At 33.5% G+C, this 24,857-nt stretch overlaps 1 long non-coding RNA gene across 1 annotated transcript in view; it reads right to left on the bottom strand.

Moving 5' to 3' along the window:
• The window catches only part of LOC143064842 (uncharacterized), a 53,783-nt gene extending 50,894 nt beyond the window's left edge, over nucleotides 1-2,889 (bottom strand). Inside the window, exon 1 of the long non-coding RNA XR_012975330.1 lies at nucleotides 2,373-2,889. This is a non-coding gene — a long non-coding RNA (uncharacterized LOC143064842). The remainder of the gene's footprint in view (nucleotides 1-2,372) is intronic.
• Nucleotides 2,890-24,857: the final 21,968 nt, after the last annotated feature.

Consider the following 24,857-nt stretch of genomic DNA (forward strand, 5'->3'; position numbering starts at 1 on the left):
TATTCGCCTAAATTTTGTTTACAAATATAATGCTGGAGGGCTAACGTTAAGATTGATATAAAATGCAATAGCAACAAAATATCAACACATGTTCGATTACCAGCATATAGGCGAAAAATAACGCAAAAAACACTCCCATCAAATTATGGGTTTACGTTGAAAAATTAGATATACAGTAAATAAACGGAGCTACATTCAAACAATAAATAAAAAAAAAAACAAAAACAAAAACAAAAAAAAACCAAAATCAAAAATGAACGAGAATATGGTGTATCAATTAACCTTTAACCTCACATTTTGCTTAACTTGAAGTGTTTAGTTGGATACGTGTGGTTCACACTTGTCCAACAATTTAAAAAAAAAAACAACATTACTTTTAGTTGTCATTTATCTCAAATCAGAGTTAAGCAAGATCTCAATGCAAGTTCAAATTGGTACCTAGCACTAGGTACCAGCGGGATTATTTGACAGATGTCAATTAAACTACATCTCTGCATAGAAGATTTATAATTCCACTAAAAAAATGTATATTTACATCGGGCAAAGAAATCTGACAAATGATGTCATAAATTGCCCGACAAAATATCGATTCAATACAAACATTTTGATAATAACGAGGTACAACAAGAAACATCATATGTTAGACAACTTGGTAGCAAAAAATATAGTAGCAAGTAATATGTGAATAGTTTTCTTACTGGTGAAATAATTTTATGCGTCAAATTCGATTACACATACATGATAGGGACTGAAGCAAAGAAAAACAGCGTATAACCGTTTTTGATATAATTTGATCCACATATACTATAAAGTATTTGATAATCTAAATCAGTCATGAGGTCTTTAGAATTTACCAAATAATGATATTCAACGTTCCAACTAAATACATTTAGTTCCATCGCTTTCTTCTTAGCAGTAGTAATCACCATCACTCAAATAAATCCTAAATGGATCAGAATGGATCACAGGATTATGAGTGACAGATCTGCTAGAAAACATGTGATATATTTTCATACATTTGCCTGCTTTGGAAGAAACAAGTTTTAATTGTTAAAATCATTATGTTTTTTGTAAACCTTTCCGGCAACTTGTTGTTAAAGTTCGTTATATGTCATGAAGTTAAGTCTACATATATGTCAATAAGAACTGTAATTAAATAACATATCAGATTTCTTATTTTCTAACCCTTAATGTCTACATATGGGTAAGGCAACTATAATATTCTTCATTGTGTTTATTTTTGTGGGTTTCAATTACAGAGAGTTGTGCTTCTTCCAACTTGGAATTAAACATTGAATATCAATACTGACATCAAGAAAACTTTCACAAAAAAAGTGCTAGCGTAATAATTTACCTATCAGATCACAGAAAGAAACTAGGAAATCTGGTTATAAAGAAATCAGGAATTCTGAAAAATCAGAAAAAAATTAACCATGTAGTTCTTAACTATATATTTACGAGGTTTTTGCAGATGCAATTTTGTTGACCATTTTATAATATATATGTCATTTAATTTTCTTTCTTCCTCGATATAACAATGTATGCAATACTCCAAATAAATGGAAACTTAAACTTGATTATTGATTTGTCCCCCCCCCCCCCCAACAAAAAAAAAATAAAATAAAAAAATCAATAAAATCAATAAAATCAATAAAAAATAAATAAATAAATAAATAAAATAAAAGTCACATCTAATACAAAGTTAAACAAATCAGCAATATTAGAGGTCAGATTTCTGAGCAAGTCTCAATGTGAATCTACTGTTATCAATAAAACCCAAAATTCGGCAGAATGCTCGATGACAGGCACAGAAGTTTATGCAAAAAATAGACTTAGGCATGCTGAAAAGGGAAAACAATAAAATAAAAAAAAATTAGACCACTGCAACCTTATTATCGTACAACGTCAAGTATCAATATCGCTAGGTTATGTGGATGGTTACAGATAGCATTCTTTTATTTCCTCCTGTGACTTTGAATTGAAATAGCTCTGGATAAATTAAAAATTAAATTAAAAAAAAAAATAAAAAACAAAATACAAACAAAATACAAACAAACATGGCATACTAGTAGATAGAGATTATTGGTTTCAAAGACATATAAGTATATATACATAATGCTTGGGCGGCGTTGTCAAATAAGTTTGAGAAATATATAGGTTCCAGCCCCGTACGGGAATGAATTCAATAATCAGTCTACCCCAACATGTCAACAACTTTCAAAGTTTTTCAAAGTAGTTTATATAGAAAAATATATCAATACAGTACATTCGGTAGCCCTTTAAAAGTTTGCAAAAGTACAACAGAGAGCAAATCGGAACACATTTAAAAAGGTAGTTTTTATATAATTGAAAATATAATGAAGATCACTTACTATTTTTTGATTTAAGTGGTCCAATTCACGTTCTGTAACTTTTCTTTTCATGTCCTCTATACGTTGTCGTTTGAACTCATTATACTTGTAGTATAAATACATCCCTGGGACTGCTATCGCAGATAAATGTTTCACCACAGAGGACGGGACAACATCCTCAGACATCTTGTCCCTCTCTCGTCTTCTAAAAATTGTCGGCATTTTTTCTTTTTCAAGTCCAGATAGAGTAAGATTACGTGAAAGTTAAATCAATTAAAATGACGTTGCTCCAACCAGAATCTTGCAGCCATACTTTCGTAGTTCAAATACAAAAACCATTGAATATATGATCTCATAATGTCGAGAATCGATCAGAAAAAGGCAATTATTAGAAACAACCAAATTCCAACACAGCTATCGGCATTTTACTTCTGGTGAAAATCTTCAGCTGATCAGAGGTGTTACGGAAGAACATGTCGTCTGCAACTTTCCCGCCACAGACACAATAATGAACATCTTTGACTCGAATTAAACAGCTAATGCGAGATGATGCTTACTTTAGCATTGGGATCAATTCGTTGATTTTAAAATCGATAGATTGTATGCATTGCTAAGAAATTTAAATAGCTACTTTGCTTTTAGTAACCAGTCAACTTTTATTGTGAGCGAGAGATTAAATAAGTCAATCATTCAAGTGATGGGTAGACTTTAATACCTTTAATTATTCAAATATAATGCTACAAGAAAGAAAATGTTTTAAATATTAGTTAGATTAAATTCATCACCTAAGTACCATGACTAATATATTATCTAGGACTACTTTTATCAAATCCTTCTTTTTCTCCCGAAGGAAAGTACGAATGTCTTTATGATCGAGATAAAATCGTTAAGACAAAGGAAACATACTGGGTAGAAATACACTGTAGGTGTCAGAATCGACAAGAACATTGATTATGTTTTAACTGTTTAATTGATTACTGAATATAACACGAAGGAATCGATAGCAATAGAAAAGGTTAAACAGACAATGCACAAGGTCGTTAATAATAGTATTTTGTTTTCTTTCAAATGAATTATGTGGTAAGGCATACCAAAGGGGTCCAACTCAAACATGATTAATAAAGTTATTATTGAAATGACATACACAAAGGAGGTGGTTCACGAAGGATCAATATTGGCTCTTAAATAACGTGAAAGTTATGTTCAGCAATCAAAGTAAACAATGCATTTAGAATAACTTGTGTTGAATTCAAACTGTACGGACTAAAATTATCTTTAAGTTTAAACATATTTATTTATAGTGGATTGAGAAACAAGTTTTGCAACTTATATTAATCTCTTTCCACTTTGTAGAAAATCATGTTTACTGGTATGTTTTATTGGATAGAGTTTCTGTTAAACATGCTAGTTTTAAGTTATAAGCAAATAAGAAAGAAAGAAAAAAAAAGGATAGTAATTAGGGGAATTTCTGTTGCTGATTATTTTTGCTGTTCAAAATCTACCCTATTTTTTATATATATTTTGATTTAAGATATAAGGTAAAAACACTAAAATTGATCAGTCGTCCTTTAGGTCTCATGTAAGAATCAACTTACAATCTATTTATGTTCACTAGGTGACTTAGTAAAAGATCTTGGTTTGCTGATTATTTTTGCTGATTTTAATTTCTCTTAATCTAATAAATTTACTGCAGAAAATACTATTTTCATTGGAAAGCTGATGATTAGGCCATGTTAACTTATCTTTTAATCTTTTTTATGCTTTATTTTTTTATGTTTCATTTGGCTTCAAATAGTTTCTCACTATCTGCTTATTTCTCGAAAAACGTAAAAATGGACATAAATTGTCATATTCACTGGTTGATGTAAGAAAAAACAGCAGTGGGTTAAATCAGTATTTAAGGCAATTATAAATCTAAACTTCTGTTCTCATACTATGAAATATTCCGGTACTCAATTGTATAAAGGCAACAGTAGTATACTGCTGTTCGAAATTCAAAAATCGATTGAGAAAAAAAAACCAGATCCTGGTTACAAACTAAAACTGAGGGAAACATGTCAAATATAAGAGGAGAACTACGACACAACAGAATCACAACATTAAAATGTAACACACACAGAAACGGACTATAATATATAACAATGGCCATTTTCCTAACTTGGTACAGGATATTTTAATAAAAAAAAATGATGGTTCTGTGACATGCCAACCCCCCTATTATGGCAATGTTAAATTCAACATTTAAATGACAATATAACATAATAAACTCCAAAAACATATTTTTATTCACCTGTGTATGTATATTCTTTGGCGGTATTTTGTCCAATGTTATTGTTGTTTTTCTGATATTTATTTACATCTTCCTCCTTGCTTTATTAATTTTGTATTTACATCGTGTCATATATCAAATTTATTCGTTCTGTGAATGTTCATTTGTTTTTGTTAATTTGCCTTTTGATTGAATTAAGTTATTTCAATTGATATTTTATAGTGTGTCTTTCTATTTTGTGATGTAAAACTATTGTTTCATGTTCGGTGACGGTTGGTGCCTATTAAGACGTTTAAACCCGATGCATTTGTTTGCTCCTGTCCTAAGTCAGGAACCTGATGTTCAGTGGTTGTCGTTTGTTGATGTGGTTTATAAGTGTTTCTCGTTTTTATATAGATTAGACCCTTGTGAATTGGATGGAGATTTGTTTCATTGGCTCTCATACTACATCTTTATACATCTAATTATTCTAAAAAGGAGTCGACTGATGTTATCAGGTATCTTGACTACTTGTCAAGACATGCTGATCAAATTTGCTATTTTTAGATTTTCCATATCGCCTATAATTTCTGCAAATCACCCTAAAAATAATCGTCACTACAGGACCATAACTTCTATCAACTAACGATTTCGTTCATTTTAATCATTTGTAGGTCTGTCCTGCTGATCATTTTAGTTATTTGCAGTTGCTCTGTTTCTATTGTAGTTTCCGCAAAAAGAGAAAAAAGGTAAAAACCTTTTTCTTATTTAATAATTCCTTAGTCAATTGACGATTTGGGTAATTTTGATTTTTTTTTTTTTAAGATTTTGTCTTTTTGGCAGCTTTTGCTTATTGCAGTTTCTATCTATCATCTATTTAGATGATGATAATCGCTGCAAAAAATACCCACCCAAATGAGTATTCATGGAAAATTACTCCTATAAATAATAATATAACGATTTTAGTCATGCATAGATTCAATTAACAATTTTATCCTTTGGTCATTTTTACTTCCCTCAGCTTTCTCCTGTCTCAATAATCTATTTTAAAAAAGATAAATGGCTAAATAGCATACAACTTGACATGGTAATAAATGTAATTTGAGGGTACTGGTAACTCTTATAACAAGTCGGCGGACGATTTCAGTTGTGTGACTGATTTTAAGTTTCGAACATTTTCAACACATCTACAGTTTTCAAGATAAAAGATAGTTATAGAACTTGCATTTTACCCCTATATAAGATATAAGAAGATGTGGTATGAGTGCCAATGAGACAACTCTCCATGCAAGTCACAATTTGAAAAAAGTAAACCATTATAGGCCGAAGTACGGTCGTCAACACGAAGCCTTGGCTCACACAGAACAGCAAGCTATAAAGGGCCCCAAAATTACTTTTGTAAAACCATTCAAACGGGTAAACCAACGGTCTAATATATATAAAAAGAAACGAGAAACACTTATGAACCACATCAACAAACAACAACTACTGAGCATCATATTCATTACTAAGGATAGTGCAAACAAATGCAGCGGGTTTTAACTTTTTAATAGGTACCAACATTCCCCCTTATCTAAAAAAAAATAGTGTAACATCACAAAATAGAAAGAAATGGCTTAACTCAATCAAAAGACATATTAACATTAGTGACCAAACATTCAACGAATAAATTTTATCTATGATACAATGTAAATAAAAAATCAACGAAAAAGGGTCGAATGAATTAAGGCGACAGTAGAATGCCGCTACAATTTAAAAAAAAATACAGCAACAAAACCCGCCAATAACAAAAATATACACAGGTTAATGAAAATAATTTTGTGTTCTGTTTATATCCTTAGTAGCCATGTTGATCGATATGCAGACAAATTAAACGGACACCTTTTAAAACTAAATAACACAAGGATAATTCGGGCAAAGATTGGTTCCAAGTAGTTTCAGAGGAGAATATATTTGTTAAAGTAAAATGACAATGACAACGGACAACGGATGAAAAATTATTGCCCCGTCTGGCCAGGTTATCTTTTAAAAAGTAATTTACAAATAAATCAGAACTTTTTATACCTGTTATTTTTAAAATTACAATCTACAGATTGCAAATAAAGGCAACAGTAGTATACCGCTGTTCGAAAGTCATAACTCGATTGAGAGAAAACAAATCCAGTTTACAAACCAAAATCGTGGGAAACACATCAAATATAGGAGGAAAACAACAAAACAACAGACATACTAAAGTGCAACAAAAATCAAACAATACACACAGAAAAGAACTATAAGATAACAAGATATATATATATATATTGTTACTTGTTAAGTCTGTAAAATACGACAAAAGGAGGTCATCGAACATAACATAAGACTTATATCCAAAAATACGACAGGCAATGAATAATGAATAAGGGAGGCAGATTAGATTGGCTTACTGAATTATTACAGTTATAATCATAGTTTTCGTTTATTACTGTCTACAATGCATATAATCAACGTCTGGTACACTTCCAAACAAATGAAAACAGTTCTGAACTCTTGATCTGTAACTTGTTAAGACCGAGTCTGTAAATTAGATTTTGCTTTTTATAGTAGATTTATGAAAGGTTTCACAATGATTACAAGTTCAAGTGTTTATTAGTTCTATGATTATATTTACAAAATAATTGACATATAAAAAGTCCAATTAACATGATAATTTGTAAAAACTAGCAGTAAAATATATTTATTTAAGCAAAATGTCAATATTTTTTATACCTAGAAAAATCATTTTTTATTTTTTTATTTTTGTATTTTTTTCATCGATTGACATCCATTTACAAATTAATTGGGAACATATATATTAGATATACTGTATCCTGATGTAATTAAAATGCTTAGCATTGCTATTATCTTAATTATAAATTTTTGTTTTTGTTAAAGAGGGTGAGGATTGAGATTGCAATCCTTGAATTCATTTACAAGTTATGTAGACTCGGGAATGGTAAGAACATAACACATTCATGTCTATTGTTAAAGACTGTATGCTGCTGATGGTGTCTGTTGGTAATGTCTATCATTATGTTGCTGTCCCAAAGACGGAAACCGCATTTGCATATCTTAGTAAAGATGAAAATCTTTTTACAAGTAATATCTTTGGTTAGCTTGCTTGCTAACTGAACCGTGAAGTCATTGTCAGGCAAGGTATACTGCCCTCCTTTCGAAGCATAGTCTTGCTGACAGATAGATTGGTTATCTGTCGGACTAGTCTACTCTGAAAGGAGGGTAGTTTATCTAACCTAGCAATGACTTGACGGTTCAACTAGCAAGCAAGCTAACCAAATATATTACCTTTGCCTACACTCTTATTGAAATCGGCTGTAAATAGATATATTATGAAATGACATTACATCTTCTTTTATTTAGTTCATATCATTTGTCTTTGTCTTTTAGTAGAAATAAAATATTAGATTGTTAAATTTTCATTTTGAACCATCTTATCTATAATGAGGTATACGACATGTTAAAAACTTGGGGGTGGGGGGAAACACACACACACACATGAAACTGAGCCACTGGATATCTGAGTAAAGTTTGAAAGACTTAATCAATGAATGTAAAGTGAAATAAATAAGAGGAATAGCGCTTCTTCTCTGACATTGTTACTGCTTTGTATCGTGCAGAGAGCATATGAAATATGAACTATGTCTGGGAAAACTGATTTTTGTAATTCTTCTTTTGATAGACAGCATTTATTGATTTGACCAATTAAATACTTTGTATTGAGAACAAACAACATGACATGATAATGTTCCTCGTCAGCAAAGGAAGGTACCAACACGTGATAATTACACAATGAGTATTGTTTCTGAAGTTCTTTTTATCATGAATCTTGAAAGCCTTACGTGCACATGTTCTAAGACTCTTAATACAAGGATTACGTAATTAAATATCTAATTTATCATAACTGGACAATAAACTACTATTAAAAGAATATAGAATAAAAGAAAACTTATAATAGATGTCACTTACTCATCGGTAAATCAATAAATTACGAATCTTTGTTACAACAATAAGTATTTTCTTAGATTTTCTTAGTATTTATTTCATTTATTTTTTTAAGGAATTATTTCATTTCCCCGTTTTCTTCAAAGACATCAGAGAGTTCCACTTTGTCTGAAATACGATAGATCTTATAATAAACTTCCGGAATTTCCATTGAGTATGTTAATCAAGTATTGAATGGCTGCGATATGACATATAAAATATCAAAATATATATGTATAGGTAATTTTATTTCGGAGACAAGTGACTGTAAATTATAAGTCAATATGAGCATGCAATCTGTTCTTTTTCATTTTTTAGTTGATAATTTTAATGTAAAAATATAGAATTTAGAAAGCTTCAATGACATGGCAGTTTTTAATATTCAATAACTTGATAAACGTTTTTTTTTTTAATTTTAAAAACACAAGATGAGATAATATTTTCCTTTCTCTTCGCTTTTAAAACAGCGAGAGTAAGGCACATAGACAACGTTAGGGCATGAACCTGTAAAAAACAATCAAATTATAAACCATATATGCAGCTTCATAGATGATGTCCTCTAATTTAATAATTCAAAGTTTGGTGACTATATTGAATGCGTCTAAAATGTTACTCTTGAAATAAGGATACAGCAGTTCCATTAATGTATGCATCATATCGTGACTTGCATCTAGAAATTGACAATGAGGGTAGGTTAAAAGTTTACGACAGAAGGGAGGATTCAGCTTCAAACTTTTGAACTTTACATTTCTGAGTATCAACATTACAGCAGCGTCTGCATATGGAGTACATATCTCTCAGTTGGAACGATTTCCACACAGCTTGCATTTCAAATCATGATTTCTTTAATAAAGTAGTGCTGCTAACAAAGAAGCTATTAAACCAAGTGTTTCAAGTAATAATGTTGAAGTAATACATTCGGAAAATTTCCAAACTTCGCCACGAGTTGATTAATCATCATGGAATATCTGTTTCACAGATGACGACGGATATTCTGCAATTGTCGTTACCACAATACTGACTCTTTTCATCGTATCTGAGCTTCTGATTTAGACTGGTTTTGGATTTCAGTGCACAGAAAGATGGGTACCACATAGGATGAAGGAACTGCTTACGCTACCAGAGCAACTGAGATCAGCCCCTGTTTTTGAAAGGTTGGTGTTGCTCATACTTTATTTGTATAATTATATATGTAGTGTTTTGTATACGGTTGTTTTTTATGGTCGTTTTCATTTCTTTTTTTTCTTTTTTTGCGATTCCGCATTATCAGTTCGTTTTGGACTTATGAGTTTGACTATCCCTTTGATATCTTCTGGCTCTCTTTAAAAAGTTATTTTGATGCATACTGATGCTGATAAGCTTGTTGTATAATACAACCCGTAACAGAGAAGGGATCGAATTGATGTTTCTTTACCGTCAAAATTAGCTACGTTATCGACAAACTTAATTGAGTAGTGACCGAACTATTGGTACTTTAACGTTAAAAAGATTGACAATGCTGACAAACTTTCATGTGTCGATAATCAAGTTTAATACCGATAATATTGAAAATAATTCTAATAATATGAAACAAAATATGTCCATGCACCATTTCGATTGGGCGAAAAGTAGTCATTTCTTCAAAGTCAGAACAGAAAAAAAAAAAGATTTATGGAAGGACGTCTTGATAGTATTATTTCCTTTACAATTTTACCCAAAACTAAAAGAAATATACTGGTAAACAATTAAAAAGGTGTTTGATAGGAATGAAGTCCTTTATTTTTTCGGACTACCATGTGTACCGTATGTGTGATGGATTTGAATTCAATCAATAACTTTGAAATGTTTCTCATATGTATACACAAAAGGGAGGACTGGTATTTGTACTTCTGTTAGAATATGTCTTCGTCCGTTTCACATACCAAACTTTTTTCTAGTAGTTTAAACGGGAAAATTTTGTTGACAATTTTTTCTTATATGACAAAATATTGAGGCAACAGATTTTTTAAGTCAAAATCAGGGTTAGAATATTGTTTTCTAAAAACTACCAGGCCCGTGGCAAAAATAAAAAATTCCCACATGTTCAACTTCAAAATTTGACCAGATTCTATTCTTAACTGTAGGATAATATACTAGGATAACATAGAAAATGTCCTGTATGGGACTATTCTGTACTCATACTTCACGCGTAGTTGAGTACAAGTGTCCTCGTAGTGAACGCACCCGACTACGCGTGCAGTAAAAAGTGTACTCTTACGTCGGATACCGGGCAGTTTCTTTGTTATATCTGTACTTTATCAAATACATGTACATGTTAATATTTACTTAATATTAAATAGATAAAAATTATTGCTGAAATCCTGTTCAGGGTTTCTTTCTTGTGTATGATTATATAATTTTTCACATGCCTGAACTCATTGACGATAATGTAAGGTGCTCTATTAAAAAAAATGGATTTCTAGTTCGGGTTTGAAAAAGAAATTTCGCCTTTCTTGAGCATGTTTTGTACATTTAGTTTAATAGATGTGATCCAATGGAAATATTCATATGGAACCTTCTGTAAATAGGAAAATGAAAAGATATGGGGTAATTTACAGAGAGACCACACTCCATCCATGAGAAAAACGGAGGGAATTTAAAAATCTAGAGGTCTCTACAAGGCTTTCAACAAGGGTGGAATCTCACTCCTTTTGAAAGGCTCTAAATCGCCTCAACGTGTACATACGTTTGGTCATCAAGAGATTCTGATTTCTCTGTTTGTGTGTCATAAACATTCAATTCGGATTTGAATATAATTTACCGAAACATTTCCGTACATTAAATCTTAGGACGGTCAGAACATTTTAAGGACACAACAGATCGAAGTACAATTTTAAGTAGTACATAGATGTGAAATAATTCAGCTTCCTGTACATGTTCATGAAGTTCTAAATTTTGAATGTTGATTTCTTGAAAAAAACACCATTTTTTTTACAATAAAAAATCTCAAAATGTCCGTTAACAATGAAAAAGTTTGACCATGAAAAATTACATATCTAAGAAAAGCAGTCGTTTAATTGATTATAAGAAAGTTTCAGTATATCATGTCAAATTTCTTTAATTTGAGAGTTTTCCTTTAGTTACAAATGTAGCTCCATGTCTGATGGTGAAATAAAAATGAATGTCTCAAAAAGTGGTGAATTAGTTTCCATTAATGACAGATGAATCGGGCCAAGCTTAGTAACTTACAGTAAACAGACTACTGTAACATTGACGCACTCGTCGAACTGTTTAAAAGATTTGTGTTTATGACCAAAAATTTCTATACAACTTCATTTAAAAATTAATCTGAATTTCATAGCGCGTCGTCACAATAATAAAAATGTCTTCATTGCACGAACCGACGAGTTCATGTTTACAGTAGAAACATTGGATGTGACTCCAATAAATTCATTATCATTGTAGTCATGAATATTTATCGCTTATATTAAATTGATAAAGATTTTATCGAGGTCGCACCAACTGTTTCTACAGCTAAGATCAGTTACATGTAACATGATCTCGTCGATTCGCATGACGAAGCCATTGTTTATGACAGAACACACATTCTAGATTATGTATTTTTGTTTCCGTCAGTTCGAAAGTATTTGATCATTTCAACTCCTTTGTATTTCATAATATGTGTCATGAACAAAGACATATGTTCGACTGAATAATGATTTCCTCGTAACAAATGATAGAAATTTCGGAGATCCCGTATTTGTTCCTTTACCGTTAAAATGAAAATGCCAATGACAGAGGTTGAGTATAAAAAATGGTTTACTGTGTTAAAAAAACTTCGACTTAAACAATGAAAACTTACACGTTGGACATGAAATATTTTGTCACTTCTGAAATAAGTTTGTCGATAATGTAACTTATTCTGACGGTAAAGAAACGCGAATTCGATCACTACTCTGTTACGGGCTGTATCCCAGTCAACTATTTTAAAACTCCTCGTTTCTTCGCTTCATTTTGACATAAACTCATTAGTGCCTTACAAGAATGTTTATTTTCTACAAAACATTGAATGATCCGTAATTTTTCTAAGTTGCAGGATTATTATATCTTGAGCACCTTGAAATATCAAAAAATCATATCACAAAAATACTGACCTCAAGGAAAATTCAAAACGGAAAATTCCTAATCAAATGGCAAAATCAAAAGCTAAAACACATCAATCGAATGGACAACAACTGTCATATTCCATACTTGGTACAGGCATTAACTTAGGTAGAAAATGGTGGATTAAACCTGGTTTTACACCTAGCTTTACCTCTCAAGTGCATGGCAGTCTTATAAAGTTCCATATTGACATCGATCTGTGAACAAAACAAACAGACATAATAGGTAAAAATATCAAAAATTGAGGTACAACAATCAACGCTGTGTTATCATCTTAATCACTATAAAAACAAACAGATTTATAAACAAACATTTACAATGATCTCATAGATCCACTTCTATAATGATCTTTCTATTTATATAATGATTTACATTTTAAACCGTTTCTTTAAATATATATATATATATATATATATATATATATATGCTGTTTCATACCTTGTTACTATAAGTAATCATAAATTATTGATTATTACAAAAATACTATAAGGCGTTAGCGTCCGTATAAGTAAAATGACTCGAATTGATGTATCTCTATAATTGCCTATCGGATTGCTGAATTTGACATCTCCATCTAAACCGGACTCCTTTGTGTGTCATTAATTTATAGTATGCTTACTTGTTTATGTTGTAATGTAAATAAATAACATTGGAATAAATTGATTACTAACGCTTTTCTAGAAACGTGATCGAAAGCAAACATACTTGATTTGACGTTTGATGATGAACTCCTGTATGCATTCTCAAGAAATAACATTCTGCAACAATAAATATTTGAATAAGTCAATATTATTCCATTTCGATATGTTGTTTTCTTAATATACTAATAGATAGATAGCGTGTCCTTGTGATGCTGGATTTGTTACTTTTCTTACGCTGTTGACAATTTCCCTTGGCTTTAAGATATTGAGTATATTGCGTATAATGCCTATTGGATATCTTGCATTCAACCATTCATTACCTTGTTTTGTTCGACTCGTGCAACTAAAAGGTTCATGTGATGTATAATTCTCCTGTCTCTCGTTGAAGACCGTATGCTGACCTTTAGATTCTGTTTGTTATTTGAAATCTTTCTACTTCTGTAACTCTTAATGTATACCAAAATTAATTCCAGACGATTCTTTGCTTTCAAAGGTTTTTCCAATTTTCATTTTGCCTATTCTTTATAAGACAAGATCTACAAATAAATCAAACATGATGGCCAGAAACATTGTTCGACCTTACAGAAGTTTTGCCGAACTTTGTCATCTTATTTCACAAGGTTTATTATCCATTTCAACTTGTTAATAATTGCCAAGCAGCAGAATTCATTAAGTTGGTACATTTAAGTAGTGTCTGGTTTTGAATGTGACATGCACATTTTTCATATGTAAAAGAAGTTAAAGAATATACTTTACAACCATAACCAATTTTTCATTCAATCAATTTTTGAAAGATAAATATTTTTTTCTTAGTTTATGACTGGTTGGGCCTCATCTGGTCCTGTAAGTTATTTCGTACAATTAATAACTTCCATTCATAAACTTTGAATATGCTTATGCAAGGTGAAGTTCCTAGTAGCAATCCCCCCAAAAATGATTTTGAAATTTCTAAATTGTATTTTCATTTTTCATTCATGTAAATATCATTGCTACAATATTTATTCAGGGCAATTTTAAAACTACATTTTTAGCACGATTTATGTATATTATCTAGTTTTGTCCTGAACAAAAAATGAATGCATGACAAATTTCTTTACAGCACCGTCATTTTCAAATTGTAAAATTTCACAATCGTGTAAACAAATTAATAAATCATCGACCATAATATCACATACAATGATCTAATACAACTCATTTAAGGGTATATATAGCATCGTCATCTGTTAATTGTAAAATATTATAATCTTGTAAACAAATTAATAAATCATTGACCATACTATTGAATAGAGGAAACTTATTGAACAGCTTCTCCTTTGATGGGTACACATCCCAAGTTTGTTCAGCTCTTCACAATACACTCGATAATGATCGATAGAGTAGTGTACCAACTCGACTTGAATCTAATACTTGATATAGCAACCGTTTATTCAACTTGTTGAACGTAGATTGCCAACAACGCCAACTCCAATTCGCACCATAACTTAGTATATACCGACTTTGAGAGAGCTACCCATATGTAAAAGAAGAACATAATTTACAACCATAACCAATTTTACATCCAATCAATTTTGGAAAGATAAATATTTGTTCTTAGTATACAATACAAAGTTTTTTATTGTCAATTATGACGCCCAATAATTTGAGCAGTACAATTAAGTTCAATTTCATACAAGTGATTACATATTGATTACATTGATTATTTAACAATTAAACAAAGTGAAGTCTTTTTCAACAAAATAATTTCTGCAGAAATGATATATATAGTTTTGCAATATAATATAGATGGACAAACTACCGGTGACTAAACTGTATCCAGAATTGATTTTCTCGTGACAATCGGTAAACTTCGGCTTCAAAACACGGCATTTAATGAGTAGCCATATTTGTTAAATCAGAACAAACAGATAGAAAAAAAAATTGACAATTATACGATATATTTGCGTAAAAAATGATAAAATCGTGCACAGAGGACTAAGTTTATGATGTATACATGCATTGGTTCATAAATTTAGATATCAGTCCACTCGCTGCATTATTCAACCGGAAACCAGCCAGAAAAAGAACCATGACCCCGTGACAACCTCTCCCACCTGACACCTGTGTGTCCTAAACCTTCATCATTTTTTCCGGTTCAACAACGCATGCTGCACGTTTTTCTGGAGGAGGAAAAAGTTTATTTTTTGCAAACAGTTTAACAAGTTGATAATTTATATATTTATATTGATATTTTTGTTAATAATTATAGTATATTTGGATAATTTTATAATAATTTTATCTGAATATTATGGATAAAATTCCAGCTTCAGCTACCCAAGAGGTAAGTGACAGTCAAATTCACACTTCCAATGGTAATTTGTTGTCCCCTTGGCGTTCGGCCACCCATTCTGATGACTTTTGGGATAGAAGTTTGGAATTTATTCCAGGTGTTTCGGGTGTCGGTATGGAACAGGACTCAGAACCTGTTCCTGTCAGGACTGTGCCTTTCGCTCCTGGTGCTAGTCAGTTGAGGCTATCTAGGCCTAGCAGGGTATCACATACCGTAACTAGGCCTGCAGAGATACCAACGTCTCCTGTGGCTTGCACGACAAGCAGGCAGGAGACACTACCAGCTGGCATCAGGAGTGACCCCTTTTCTCGGACTAGGTGGCCCATGAATTTTGCCTACCCTCCCATGCCTATGGGTATGCCCAACTTGCCGCCTTATCCCCAGCCTTTTGATCCGTATTCGGCTCAATCAGTTTGGTCTGGTCAGGGGTTTGGTGGTAGACCCTCTTCAGAGTCATCCTCTTTTAAGGATGAGATGAGGAGTCTTACCACCTCCATACACAAGATACAAGCTACAGTTAATGCTAAGTTCTTGGAATTTGGTAACAGGCTTGATCTTATGGAGTCTAGGGGTCTGTCTCAGGATCCTGCACAGGACCCTCCCAGACCTCCTAGACAGTTGTTGGAAGACGACTCAGTTTCTTTGGCTCCTAGAAGTCAGGAAGGTAACTTTTTGGATGACCAAGGTGGTAATTCTGATGTTGACAGTGTAGTAAGCACAGAGGGAGATGCTTTCGTTCCTAAGGAGCCTTCTTCAGGCACTTCAGATTGCCTTAGGAGTCTGGTCTATTCTATTCGTAGGGATATGTCGGATATGCCCATGTCGTCTCCACCTAGAGTTTCTTCTACTCCTTCGGATTTCATGGCTTGCTCAGGTATAGTCAAGCCAGAGTCTAAGGGGTATTATTCTTTCCCAGAGTCTGGGCACTTTACAACTGCTTTGTCTTTTGTAAACTCTTCTCTGGCTGAGAATCTTGCTAACACTAGCAAAACTGGTGGTAGTAAGTTCTCTGGTTTCGGACCTGCCTCTTACCCAGGGAGGTGTAGATCTAAGGACTTTGAGATCCATGGATCTTCCTTGGGTATGTCGGCTCCTGCTTGTGACCGGGCTTTTTCTAGTTTGCTTGGTTCGAAACCTTTGGATGGCCTCAGACTTTCTCAAGCTTCTTATGTCAAGTCAGAGAATAATCTGAGGTGTTTGACTTTTGTTCTTGAGACGGCTGAGCACTTTTTGTCAGCAGCTGGGTCTCTTTTAAAGGACAAAGGGGAGGAATTTTCAGATTTGAGGTCTATGCTGCTTCAGATAGACAAGAGTCTTGGAATGTCTCAATTCCTTCTTCTTGGTACTGTGGCCAACTTTACTCTTGCTAAGAGACAGGAGATTCTTGAAAAATCAACTGTCTCTGAAGCTCTTCAGCAGAGACTTGTCAGTTCTCCTTTGTCTAAGGACAAGTTGTTCTCTGTTTCCTTAGAGCAGTTACAGGAGGAGGTGAATAAGGCCCCTCCTGTTGTCAAGGTGGATGTGAAGGTCACTGATGGGAAAAGATTTGTGAAGACTTCTCAGGTTAACAATCCTTCTTCTTCTCATCAACCCAAGGCTTCTACCTCCTCTTCTTCACAGTCTACGAAGAGGCCAGCTTTTTCTCGTCCCAACTATTCTAGTGGGAAGAAAGCTAAAGTTGTTAAGGGAAAGAAGCAGGGTAAGTGATGTGTTGTCCCCTCCGTTGAATCGTTCCCCACTGGAAGAGGAAAATTATACTTCTCCTCTTCCTCATCTTCCAGTGGGGGGCAGGCTGTCCCACTTTCTAGATCAATGGGCTCTGATAACTTCAGACAAGTGGGTACTTTCGATTTTACGGAGGGGATTGGAACTTCAGTTTCTGGAACAGCCTCCTCTTTCTCCTGTTCCAATCAATCTGTCAGTGACAAAGGATTCTCAAAAGAATCAGTTGTTACAAGACGAGGTGAACATTCTTATTCAGAAAGGTGTGTTGGAGGAGGTAAATCCTCCTTTTCATCTAGGGTTTTATTCCCGGCTGTTCTTGGTTCCCAAGAAGAACGGGAAAATGAGACCGGTTCTAGATCTTTCTGTTCTCAATCAGTTTCTGGTGGTCCCACATTTCAAAATGGAGACCAACAGGTCTATCAGGTCGACAATTCATTTAGGAACTTGGACAACCTCTCTAGATTTGATGGACGCCTATTTTCACATCCCGATTTCTCACAAGTTTCGTCATTTCCTGAGACTGGTTTGGGCAGACAAGGTTTACAGTTTCAAGGCTATGCCTTTTGGCCTGGCTATTGCACCCCTAGTTTTTACCAGGATTTTTCAGACGGTAGTGTCTTATCTTCATACTCAGGCAGTACTCATTCACTCCTACCTAGACGATTCTCTCATCAAGAATCATTGCCGATCTCTTTTGGAGGAACACACCAATTTGTCTATCCTTTTACTCCTGAGACTGGGTTTTTTGATTTCATGGGAAAAATCAGAGATAATTCCCAGTCAGAGTTTCAATTTCCTGGGAGAACATTTTCGGACAGATTTGGGTCTAGTGCTTCCTCCAGAAGAGAAGGTAGTCAAGGTACGTCAGTTAGTCAATGCTCTGACTCAGTTTTCATCTGTCCCAGCACGTCAATTGCTTCAGCTGGTGGGTTTCTTGATTTCGATCATGGACGTCATTCCACTAGGACGTCTACACATTCGTCCAATCCAGTGGTATCTGTCGGAGTTTTGGCACCCAATTTTTCAGTTGTGGGAGGCACCTGTTCCCATCCTTCCTCGGTTGGTACCTCATCTTCAATGGTGGCTTCAGGAAAAACATCTTCGGAAGGGAGTTTTGTTGGATCCTCCAGACCCCAGCCTAACTTTGTTCACAGATGCGAGTCTGATGGGTTAGGGAGCTTATCTGGAGGGCAGGACAGCATCAGGCCTTTGGACAGGTGCTCAGTTGGAAGAACACATCAATCTTCTAGAGATGAGAGCTGTGTTTCTTTCTCTCCGTCAGTTTCAGGCTGTGATTCAGGGTCAGTCACTACTGGTTGCCACGGACAACTCCACAGTAGTGGCTTATCTTCAGAATCAAGGGGGGACCCATTCCTTTTCTCTGTATCATCTGAGCAAGGAAATTCTTCTTCTGTGTTACAGTCTCAATTTAATTCTGTCAGTGAGACATGTTCCAGGCAGTCAAAATCTTCTGGCGGATGCTCTCTCCCGTTCCCGTGTTCCAGTGAACACAGAATGGGAAATTCATCCATCAGTGTTTCAGGAGATCATTCTTCGTTGGGATCGTCCTCATATAGATCTTTTTGCCACCAGTCTGAATCACAAGTTGGAGACTTACGTTTTTCCCATTCCAGACGAGAAAGCTTGGGCAGTAGATGCTATGACCCTATCTTGGAAGGGAATGTTCAGTTACATGTTCCCTCCTTTTCGTCTTCTTCCAAAGATCTTGCACAAGATTCAGAGGGATCTATGCAAGACCATTCTTATTGCTCCGGCTTGGCCAAGACAGTCTTGGTTCCCAGAACTACTACTTCTGTGTTGTGCGAAGCCCCTTTGTCTGCCTCTAAGAGAGGATCTACTGTCTCAATTCAAAGGAAGAAAACTGCATCAGGGTCTGCAGAATCTCCATCTGCACGCTTGGTTGTTGTCAGGAATTCCCTCAGAAAGGGAGGCTTTTCTGAGGGAGCAACCAAGCGTATCTCAGGATCAGTCAGACAATCTACAGGAGCAGTTTATGACTCAAAATGGTCTATCTTCTGTACTTGGTGTCTGTCGAAGCAGATTAATCCACTCTCTGTTACTGTACAACAGTTAGCGGATTTCTTTCTTTACCTTTTTGAGGAGAAAGGTTATTCTCCTTCTACTATAAAGGGATATAGATCTGCCATAGCCAGAACAATATCACTTTCAGGAGGCTCTGATTTTGGGGATAATGAGTTTTTGTCATTATTGATAAAAAACTTTTGCCTTAATAGACCTCGTCAAAGGCGTTTGGTTCCTTCTTGGGACTTAGGTTTGGTTTTAAAGGTTCTACAGTTTCCACCTTTTGAACCTTTACATTCAGCCTCCTTCAAATTTTTATCTTATAAATGTTGTTTTCTGATAGCTTTGGCTACTGGTCGCAGAAGGAGTGAGATTCATGCCTTGTCAATTTCTGAGTCTTGTCTCCGCTTTGCGTCTGATAAGTCTTCAGTTACTCTTCTCACTGATCCATCTTTTTTAGCAAAGAACCAGTTACCTGATAAAGGTTCTGGTTGTATTACTGTTCCTGCTTTACCTCCCACAGCGGATAATCAGGTTTTGTGTCCAGTGAGAGCTTTGCTTGTTTACCTAGCGTCTTCAGCTAAATTAAGATCTGCTGGTTCTTCTAGGTTGTTCATTCCTATTAAAAAAGGAATTTCTGACATTTCTGCTAAAACCATTTCTACCTGGATTTGCAATACTGTCATTTTGGCCTATAAGTCTGCTTCTTCTGAAGTTTTAGTTAAACATCAAGTTAAAGCACATGAAGTAAGAGCCTTAGCCTCTTCTTAGAACATTTTTAATTCCTCCTCTATGTCGGAAATCATGTCAGCTGGTTTTTGGAGGTCTGATAGTGCCTTTTATAACCATTATTTACGGTCCATGCCTCTTCATTGTGACAACCTCTATTCTTTAGGGCCTTTAGTTGCTGCTCAACAGGTTGTTTTTCCTCCTCCTAGTGATGGGGATTCAGCTCTTCGTTAAATTCTGTTATCTAAATTTATGAAGGTGAGGTATTTAATGTAATAAAAATCAAATTTTTAGAATTAAAATTTAGTTTTGTAAATTAAATACTCACCTTCATAAATCAGAGGTCCCTCCCTCCTCCCCTTCATCCCCCCTTAGTGCCTAGCATTTTAAGGAATAAATGATGAAGGTTTAGGACACACAGGTGTCAGGTGGGAGAGGTTGTCACGGGGTCATGGTTCTTTTTCTGGCTGGTTTCCGGTTGAAAAATGCATCGAGTGGACTGATATCTAAATTTATGAAGGTGAGTATTTAATTTACAAAACTAAATTTTAATTCTAAAAATTTGATTTTTTCACCAGTCACTCGTTTCTTCTGACTTTAAATAATCTGTAAGTTCTTAGTTTATTTCCATGATGTTTATTTTGTAAAGTTCAGATTTCTAAATACAAGAATATTTCTGTTTTAATTTGCGGTAAATTAGTGATTTTAAATCCATCTTTGAATTTTTAACAAGTTTAAGATCTATATCAAGATATTTCATAAGAATAGCAGTACAACTATACCAACTATTTTTGTGTAAACTATTTAGTGACCTAGAGACATTCAGGGCTTCAGAAAGAAGTATATCATCAGACTTTAATATATATTTATAATATCTAAACATATTTAAAATTACTTCAAGAAATAAGGGATATCTTCCCCTTTCACCCAATACAGCTATATTTGTATTTTTTTTTTTATCTAAACCCATAGAAAATTACAGAATTTGACATGAATACTTTCTTGTTTCATGTCCTTGATATGACTGGTTGTGCCTATCTTGTTCATGGAAGTTTGAATTCGTACAATTTATACAATTTATAATTTCCATGCATAATCTTTGAATAAGTGTATCATTTCAAATTGTTAGAATAAGTATATAATTTCCATGCATAATCTTTGAATAAGTTCCTAGTAGAAATCCTATTTTTTTGTTTTATTATTTTCAATAAAAGATTTCGAAGTTTCATTTTTCATTTTTCATTCAAGTGAATATCATAGCTACAGTGTTTACTCAGGTAAATTCTGATACCTTATTTTTATCACCATTTATGTATATTATCTGGTATTGTCATTTTTTTTTCTCTGAATAAACTAAATGTATGGACTTGATTTCTATATACCACCTTCATTTACAAATTGTAAAATATACAATCTTGTAAACAAATTAATAAAACATTGACCATAATATCATATACAATGAACTAATACAATTCATTTGAAGAGTATAAATACCATCGTCGTCTGTTAATTGTGAAATTTAACAATCTTGTAAACAAATTAATGAATCATTGACCATAAAATATAAAGAGGGAACGAACATAACAATTACTCCATTGAAGGGTACACATTCCAAGTCTGTTCAACTGTACACAATACACTCGATAATGATCGATGGAGTAGTGTTCCAACTCGTCTTGAATCTAATACTTGATAAAACTTAGCAGACACACAACCGAAGCGGATTGTCTACAACACCAACTCCAACTATCACTTGGCCACATACTTTGAGAGAGATACCCACAATGCCGAACGAGCTAGCTGTCAGATAACTGCAAGTACTCTCAAATCTGTTCATTGTGTCTTTTTGTGTCGGGATGTATAAGTACCCGGCCACGTCCACTTGTATTTTTGTCCATCAGATGAGTTAAGCCTTTTTCAACTGATTTTTATAGTTCGTTCTTATGTTGTACTGTTATACCACTGTCCCAGGTTAGGGGGAGGGTTGGGATCCCGCTAACATGTTTAACCCCGCCACATTATTTATGTATGTGCCTGTCCTAAGTCAGGAGCCTGTAATTCAGTGGTTGTCGTTTGTTATGTGTTACATATTTGTTTTTCGTTCATTTGTTTTATATAAATAAGGCCGTTAGTTTTCTCGTTTGAATTGTTTGTCATATCGGGGCCTTTTATAGCTGACTCTGCGGTATGGGCTTTACTCATTGTTGAAGGCCATACGGTGACCTATAGTTGTTAATGTCTGTGTCATTTTGGTCTTTTGTGGATAAATATCTCATTGGCAATCGTGCCACATCTTCTTTTTCATATATTCGGCAACATGAGACTTGAGAAGCTGCTATTTCCACTACACTCGATAAATGTCTTAAAGCAGTATTCTAACTATAAGATATATATATATATATATATATATATATGTGGATGTGGTCGAGTGGTCTAGAGCGCTGGTATTCTAACTATAAGATATATATATATATATATATATATATATACAAAGGATATGAGGAATCAATCCATGACACAAAATCAGTAGATATATATAAAATAGAACACACACAAAACGCAAAAGAACAGTGCTTGTATTGCTGTCCTTTATTAAAGTCACAATGAGGTATTCTTCACGGAAGAAAAAGACTCTTATCTCACTGCAAGTTTAAGACGGCTCCTAGAACCGGCTTGAGCGGAATTCTTTGCAAAATAATTGACAAATAAACTATATGTCCGTTAGTGCTAAAATTGTGGATAATTGTATACGATTGTTAAATAGTTTCGTTGTCGCGACCACTGTTTTGAATATAAGTGCTCTCTTTTGAAATAAATATATCACTTTTTATTTTTGATATTTTGTCAACTACGAATTCTTCGGATCATTCAAAAGTCAATTTGATCTGGATTCACTGCAACACATTTTAAAATAAGTATCATACATCACTTTTACCAAAAACACGTTTTCCTCAATAAGAAATTATATACCTGTTTATAGCAGACCAATATAGCATATGTTGGAGAAACTTGAACACATATATTCGAAAAATCGATATAGTAAAAAATGTAAGCATTCAAGGGAGACATTATGGGGTTCGCGGATATAAATCATTTTTTTTTAAATATAGGATTTCGCTATATTTTTCTATAAATGAACTTTATCATATACTTAATAGAAAAATGAAATAAAAAAATGGGGTCACCTTCATTTAAGCTCACAATCTGCCTCCGAATGAAGCATACATTTTTGAAAATGTCCTTTTTTTCTGTTGAACTAATAGAGAAATAGAGGTAATATCGAAATAAGATAAAAACTAAATTACAGAAATCGCTTAAATTTTACAATTATTTAGTTTACGTACAGCTTATTTGAAAACAATAATAAAAAATATAGGTCACCGATGAGTTAAAAAAGATATTTCAATTTTAATGCCCAAACATGGCATTTTTGCACCAAAGGGAGATAATTTGGAGCTTTTTCAATGATATAAACATTTTAAAAGTCATCTGTGCCCAAACCGAATCGATTTGTTTGGATGATTTTTGTACCATATCATAAGGTAACTAATAGTGTAATAAATAAAATTTGCAACGAAAAAAATAAATGTTTAATTTTTTGTTGAAATGTTTGTACCCGCGAGCCTCCTTAAGTACTGATACAGCATAAAGTCTTCAAAAGCCTGCGGCACAGGGCCAAGGTGCCAAATATAAAGATGTCAACCATATTCGTTGTTTGTTTTACTTCATTTAATGCATATACAGGCCTAGAACACATTCTGACCCATATAGCTGACATGGCTGTGTTTGTGCTTAAGGAAGTTTGCTCCTCTACTTTTTGAATTTTAGCCAGATTTTCGGAATCCTCTGGTTTTATCCATGTTTTAACATTAAAAAAAATTTGCCTACCAACCCCTACTTTTCTTTCCATATTTTTATTTCATATTATTTAAAAGCCATATTTCAAAATCTTATGAAATCCTTATTATTTTTTCATAGTTTTTTTAAACAAAAAAGGTGCCAATGTTAAGTGAAAAAAAAAATCTAGAGAGAAATATTTCCCGCCAAATTTTCAACAACTTATTTCTCAAAAACAAACACACGGACCCTCCATTTTTTTCTGCATTTTTAGTGTCTTTATTTATATACTTTCAATTTATAACAGTCTTTTAAAAAGCTTGTTATTTTTAAACAGAGTAGCGAACATCCTTTACAACGTGCTATAGTTTCATAAAGTGTTGCTGGTTTACCGAGAAGCATCAAACAAGTTACCTTTAAGTTTTAATAGGCCTGTGATTTGACCTTCCAAAATTACATCATAAACATTGAAAGTTGGAAATTCCTAGAGAAATATATGTGGTAATGAGAAATTATTACGTAAGCCTTTGTGAAAAGAATGTTCGCCTGACATCTCATGTTCTGGAGTCCGCTTTTGTGATTCAGTTTTAAGTGTAAATGAATGACAATTTATATTGGCAATATTGAAATATGTCACTGTAGGTGATCTGATGTTAATTTCTATCAGATTGTCATCTTTTGAAACATATTACGTGTCATTATGTTACAAAACAGCATTTAGGGTCTTAATTAAATTCAAATATCTTGTTGATCACTAAAATACCTCATAATGAAGTGATGGAAAATAAACCTTTATTTCCGTTATACTAATGATAAAATGT

This window comes from Mytilus galloprovincialis, chromosome 2 (assembly GCF_965363235.1).
Source record: "Mytilus galloprovincialis chromosome 2, xbMytGall1.hap1.1, whole genome shotgun sequence".
In the NCBI taxonomy this organism is placed as follows: domain Eukaryota; kingdom Metazoa; phylum Mollusca; class Bivalvia; order Mytilida; family Mytilidae; genus Mytilus; species Mytilus galloprovincialis.